The 6,681-nt window shown below is 42.3% G+C and overlaps 1 long non-coding RNA gene across 2 annotated transcripts; it reads right to left on the bottom strand.

Annotated features, from left to right (window-relative positions):
• Positions 1-1,077: 1,077 nt before the first annotated feature.
• Positions 1,078-5,178, bottom strand: LOC101779694. Of its 2 annotated transcripts, none has more exons than XR_214814.3 (8): positions 4,635-5,178; positions 4,331-4,402; positions 3,007-3,919; positions 2,752-2,869; positions 2,608-2,676; positions 2,483-2,533; positions 1,821-1,929; positions 1,078-1,365 (listed from the first exon to the last, which is right to left on the bottom strand). It is a non-coding gene; the product is annotated as an uncharacterized LOC101779694 (long non-coding RNA). The 2 variants fall into 2 exon arrangements; XR_002676849.1 differs by having other exon boundaries at positions 1,078-1,344.
• Positions 5,179-6,681: the final 1,503 nt, after the last annotated feature.

The raw sequence follows: 6,681 nt of genomic DNA, 5'->3' as shown, positions 1-6,681 counted from the left end.
CCGCGCTGGCTTCGGAGCCGTGTTTCACCGCTATCGCGTGCGGTTTTTACCTCCATGGCTCGTCCGGCGAGTACCGCCTCCTGTGCCATGGCTTAGGACTAGAGGAATCCAAGGGTACGGGCTCGATCCGGAACGGAAACAGCCACTACTACGTCCTCTCCGCTGGCGGCACCCTGCCTCGTCGGCTCGGGCGAGCTCCTCTCCCTACGCACGCGTCTGGTGCCTCGAAGTACGACGACGTCCCCGTGGCTCATCGGGGGATCCTCCACTGGCTCGCTTTGCACCCCGAATCCGCCGGCACCGGCACCAGCACCGGCCGGCAAGATGCTGGCGTTCGACACGGCTTCCGAGACGTTCCGGCTAATGTCTCGGCCGCCGGAGCGAACCGGTGACACGGCGAGGGTGCTGTTGGAGCTAGACGGGGAGCTCAGCGTGGCGGCCATGCAGGGCGTGACGTCGCTGGCCATCTGGGCCTTGCAGGACTACAAGGCGGAGATCTGGACGCTACGTTACCGTGTGGAGGTGCCGCTGTCGACTCTTTACGGTGGCAGCCGCGACAGCGTGGTGCCGACCATGGTGATGTCGATTGGACACCGCTACTGCGATGTGGCTAGGTTGTATGATGTCAAGTATGAGAGGATGCACGAGGAAATCTATTTCGGGGCTGACAATCCTACATTCCTCGCGTTTAGGGAGAGCCTCGTGCTCCATGCCTTCTTCGACAGCCCTCGCAGCTCTGAGGTCGCCTACATAAAGTTCTCCGATTGAAGGTGCACGGTTACTTGGTCTTGCTTGAGCCTCGACCTGTCTCTGATGGAATGATCTACATATCAGCGGAAACAGTTTGTTTCTTTCACGTTTGAATATGCACTAGTGATTGGCGCGCGCAGAAGCAGAACATTGAGTAGCTGCATTCTGTTTTGTGTAGGGAATAGTGAAAACAGATAAAAATTGATGATAACACAATAGATGAGCGTGGATGCATCCACCTGACATGACAAATTATAATAATCACATGATGGTGGAGGATAACCTGTTGTTAGACATATAATGTACTTTAACTATTGAGCTCAGGACTGGAGCACGTGCCATATTAATCTCATTGCATGTAATAATCTGATTATCCAAAGTTTAAGCTACAGCTTGGACACTGAATACTGCTGTGCACCACATGATTCTTGTGTTCATAAATAATGCGGAGATCACAACCCAATAGACATTATTACAATTTCAAGAAAAACCTAACTAATCATGAGACCATAGGTTAATTGACAGAGGCACCTTCACCTATTGGCCTTCTACAGAAGATGAGAAGATGCAGCAATTATTCATCATTCACCCTAGCTGATACCATCAGGTTACGAGCTTCCAATATGAGAAGAACGGAAAAGAGCATGCATAAAAAAGTTCAGTCAATTTTCCCTTGATGGTTTCTCAGCAAAGGCGTTTATAACTGTGTTTGTATTTTGTAAAGTAAAAAATAATTTTAACACAAGAATAAGGTCTAGGAAATAGAAATACCTATAATCATGCCTCAGAGCCTAATACGTCTTATGCAAGGGGAAAATACTTCACAGGTATCTTGTTTAAGAAGCTTTTGGGACATTCAAGCAATTGTTCAATTGGAACATGAAGTCACATATGATTTTCCAGGACATTATTAGAATTCCTATCTCTGTCAATGTAACGAAATCTAACATACATCGTTCCAATATAATAGTGCCAATTTTCTTGCTTTTTATATCTCCAGTAATTTTTTCAAATATAAGATGACATTATTAGTTTGCAACTACAGTAGTAATGACAAATCGTTAACTTACATATCTCCAGCCAAGGAGTCGTTGGCAGCAGCTACAGTAGATATCATTCACTATATGCATTCCAGTCATGAGAATACGATCCTCGTTGGGACCAAAGCTCACATTCACCCTGGATTTGACATTGACCCCGGATCGACATGTAAACAAGAATTGGTAATGCTTAGATATTCAAAAGTCAAATCTTCAACGACCAATTATATACGATATTTAACTCAGTGTGATCTGGAGTTATGTAATGGTAATAACCATGAGAATAATTACATGTCATGTTCCTAGATCAGGTGAAGCCAATGGCTAACTTCATCATTTATAGTAATTTATTTATTAATAAAACCATGGATGCACAATTGTGCATGGCATTTGGTTTACAGGTTCAATTGCTTCCAATCAATTGAACCTCTTCTGGATGTCGCCCGGCTTGGATGACACAGGTCACGAGCGCAGCAGTGGTGTGGGTAGCACAACTTTACTGAGTACCATTTTTTACCATAAGTGCGATTATAATTGCTTGACGTAGCAAAATAAAATAGAAGTGCTGCTTATAGCTGAAGAGTCTAACTGCTATGCTATGTGACAAAATAGCTGCTGCAAAGGGGCAAAGTGCAACAGAATTGGATTTTGCGTGTGTGTGTGTGTTTGGGGGAGAAGGGGGGATCTCCTACCTCATCTGAAGCTTTGGTATGGAGATCTTTCTCCTTGCAATTCAAATCATCCTGCAAGCCAGACCACTGCATCAGTAACATATGGGCACCAAACTGCAAACAAATTAAGAGAAAGCAATGCTCACCTCATCCACTGCAACACCACACTGATCCAGCTCATGGCCATTTGTTCCAAGTTCCTTGTCAACACCATCCTGCAATTATAGCGCCAATTCATTTTCATGGACACTACATAATAATCAAATCAAACTGCTTTAGCAAAGACTCACAATCCTCAAATCCTTATCATCTCTTGTCACTTCTTTAACCTGGGGCACATCCAAACGCACAGCAGAATCAATGGCTGGCTCCGAAGCAGCATCATTATCTTCAGTAGTAGTACTTGATCTGAAATCCAGAGTAATGAAAAGCAAAGATCATCAATTATCCCTGAAGGCACATATGGGGTAGAGGGTTGGGATAAAATCCTTATGACTTATAATTGAAATTCCTGAAAACCACACGAAAACAACTAAATTACTTACTTCTTTAGAATCTCCAGCTTACGACTTATAAGGTGTCATTATTATTGAAAGCCCATGCGTGCGTACACCGTTGCATTTGGATGTGTCATGCAGGGGATATAGTAGAAACATAGGGAAGTAATGAAAATATATTAGATAAGCACAGGGTGGCAAGTACAATATATAAAATATCGTTTCAGATAATCTGTAAAATTACTTAGTTTGACGGTAGTTGAATTCGAATGGGAACATATAATACATTATAGATAGAGACAAGAAGAAGTAGTTCGTAACATAATTAACTAAGGCAATCTTAGAGGTTATTATTGAAACAATAGAGTTGATAAGCACGGAGGAATCAGCTTTGCCATCAAACTGCTCGTCGATGTGGCGTTGGTTGCTTCACTGCGAAAAGGTGGAACATGCTTACAAGATGATTTGTTAGCACACATAATGAAATAAGAAAAGTGCGCATGAAAATATTAATAGAGATCTTGAACTGAAGGGATTACCTTTATATAAATCTCCATTATTTTGATTCACGATCGGAAAGGCCATTATTGATGATAATTAGTTTTGATACTGAAGAGTGACAAGGCAGTTGTCTCTCATGAGCTTATTCAAGTATATTTCTGTCCATATTGACCTGATTGGATGGGTTCAATTGCCCTAAACCCTAGAAGGGCCATTAAATGTGTAATCTGTTAATAGTCTTTGTTGATTTATTCATATTGGCATTGGACGTATTGTTGCTAAGATCAACTTATGTATCGGTAATGGATGTAATAACTACAATTAAGGATACAGTGCGGTTGTTGTACTTGTTGATTACCTGTGTGGCTGGTTAGAGAAGGATTATTAAAGTTATATGTGCGGATGGATCTGGCGTCCAAAGTGTTCTGGAGGAGATTCATAGTACTCACTGGCAGTGTATCTGATTTCAAAAAGTGGAAACTTGATTAAAAAAGGCAATAAATTTTAGAGTGACAAAGACAAAGACACTCAGGAAAATAAGCTACTTAGGAGCCCAATGTGGGAGACATGTCAAAATATATCTAGAGGCATTTTTTATGCTATCCAATAATAATTAAACATGCTAATTTAGAATAGGAACTTTGGATAGCTGAATCTGAATGATGACCATGCTAACAGCTATGTAAAACTAAATCTAATTGCCAATCTGGAAAAGAAGCATAACGTAAAAAAAATAGAGATCACATCACTACTCTTAGCATGGCCAGATTTAGGATTCAGAGCATGTATAGAATTTTTCTTTGCGTGTATTGTACACCCTGCACCAACCTATAGAACCATAAAGGCCAATTTAGGATGCAGAGCATCTCACCCAGTGCCTTTGAGCTCTAGTAGTCAGCCTTCATTTGTTACCCACCGATAAAATCGAGTATGGAACTACAAGCTGCACCAATTTATTAACATGTTAGTATTTTTGTCACAGATTAAGTAAGCCACATCATTGCAATTATGTTCTATGTCATTTCATAGAATTTCAGCTATGCCAATCAACATTATTACTTGGTAATGATGCGGTAAAAAGAAAGATGGTTAAATTAACTTTCCAATAAATAATAAACAATCGATATGAACTTTGCTGGCTCTGTGGCAGAGCTAGTGGTAAGTTCTTGTAATACCCCATGGCGCCAAGTCCCCTAGAGATGGCGCGTGCAGTGCCGGAAACCTCGTCTTCTCGCCGTTGTCCATCTACTCCTCGCTCTCCGTGATGGCCGCCGGCGCCCGCGGCAGAAACCTCAGCGAGCTCCTCCACGTCGTCGGCGCGACGTGCCGCGAGGGTGGCCTCTTGTGGGCGAGGAACATGTCCATGCCCCAGTTCCCACGGCACTCCATGTACACATATAGTCTTGCCGGACGCGCACGACGGTCTATGGAGCCTCCACGACACGATGGCGTCGAGCCCGAGCTTCCTCCACGAGCACCTACCGGAGTGGCCTGTCAATGTTGGCGAGTTCCGGGTGCCCAAGCTCAGGATATCCTTCGCTCCACGACCACGAGCCTGAAGCATGCTCTCCACCAGGATCTCGGGATCGAAACGATGTTCTCAACAGGAGCCGCTGATCTGCCAGACATGTTAGAGCTCGACGGATCGCACGAGCCGCTGTTCCTATCGGACATCCTGCACAAGGCGGTTTTCGAGGTGGGTGAGGAAGGCCTGTCGCCGACGGTGCAACGGACGAAGCGCCAGTCGGTATCTGTCGACTTCGTTGCAGATCATCCATTCATCTTCTTCGTGGTGGAAGAAGAGTCCGGTGGCATCGTCTTAGCGGGGCATGTTCTTGATCCAACACAAAAATCTTAGCATATCAGGTTAGTTCAATCGAAATGTTCTCACATTATATGGAATGATGTACGAAGCGTGATCACATCATAGTCGCATTATCATCACTGTAGAATTGCATCTGTGGTTTCTGGAGGAGTTTTCAGACGTTTACTAGTTCATCTCTGTTCTCGAGTCATTTGTTATTTAAGGTGATTTTGCTGCATGCGCAGGGAGAAATTGTGGAGTTGCTCTTAAACAGATCAAATATGCATTTCTTCATATCTTGTGTAGAAATTGGTAGCCGGGTATTTTGATGGATATTCTCATGGTTTTCAAACTATGATCATTTGGAGGTGGATTTGACAAGTTCTTCCATATGAATGAATTTTGCAAGTCGACGACGCAAGACGACGAGAAGCACCACCGTGGGTGGGCTCAGGGCCATCTGTGATCTACTCCATGTTTCCTTCAGAAAGTAGTATAGGAGTATATGTGAACCTGCACAGGTTTTCAGTCCAAGCAGCAACGTGACATGCAACAACTCGACATCAATTTTTTGTTTACGTAATTTCCCCTTTCCAAAGCAAAAGTTTCCTGTGGCCACAATCAATCGGAGCTCCCGCAAAGCCAGGCGAATTTTCTGGCCTTTGTGAACGTAGTTTAACTCCTTTGTAAACACACGGACCCGTTAATTTGGTCAAATTGATGTGTTCACATATTTTCGATTTGAAATGAACTAGACTTCTTTACCTGGTCCAATTCACAAAATGCTGAAGTCTACTGGACTTGCGAGAACTCGTGGATTTTCCTATGGTCACAAGTGGGCTCCCCGGGGACTCATATATAACTACCGGAAGGTAGATAAGCCACATATCTTTAAAACCCATATTAAATCCATATACAATATTTTTCTTTAACATTTTTAGATATTTATCAACATTTGTTGACGTTCATCAACATTTTTTTAAAAAAGTTATCACCAACATTTTTGACTTGAACAACATTTTATATATGTACCAACATTTTTCTCTAACTTTTTTACATTCACCAATATTTTTGCTCAACATTTTTTTACATGTACAAAATTTTTTTACATTCACAAACTTTTTTTTAAAAAATATTGAGATAGTTCATTTAAAATGTTGATTTTAAAAAATATAATAAAATAAAGTCATATTGGATCTCATTATCTTACATTAATTCTCAGGAACACAATAGTTTGAACGGAATCCAAAACACATTCACGGTTTGAGAGAAAAATGAGATCAAAGTTTTAAATTCGAAAAGATTCTCAGCATCCCACTCATACAAATGAGCAAACTGAATGCTGACTCGTGTCCAGCTCCACCCCAAAGCCATGCCTGCTCACGGTGCTCTCTCCCTCAGCTTTGATCACATATGTT

The sequence above is a fragment of the Setaria italica genome, chromosome III, assembly GCF_000263155.2.
Source record: "Setaria italica strain Yugu1 chromosome III, Setaria_italica_v2.0, whole genome shotgun sequence".
NCBI lineage: Eukaryota > Viridiplantae > Streptophyta > Magnoliopsida > Poales > Poaceae > Setaria > Setaria italica.
This window is presented reverse-complemented; position numbering and strand designations above follow the sequence as displayed.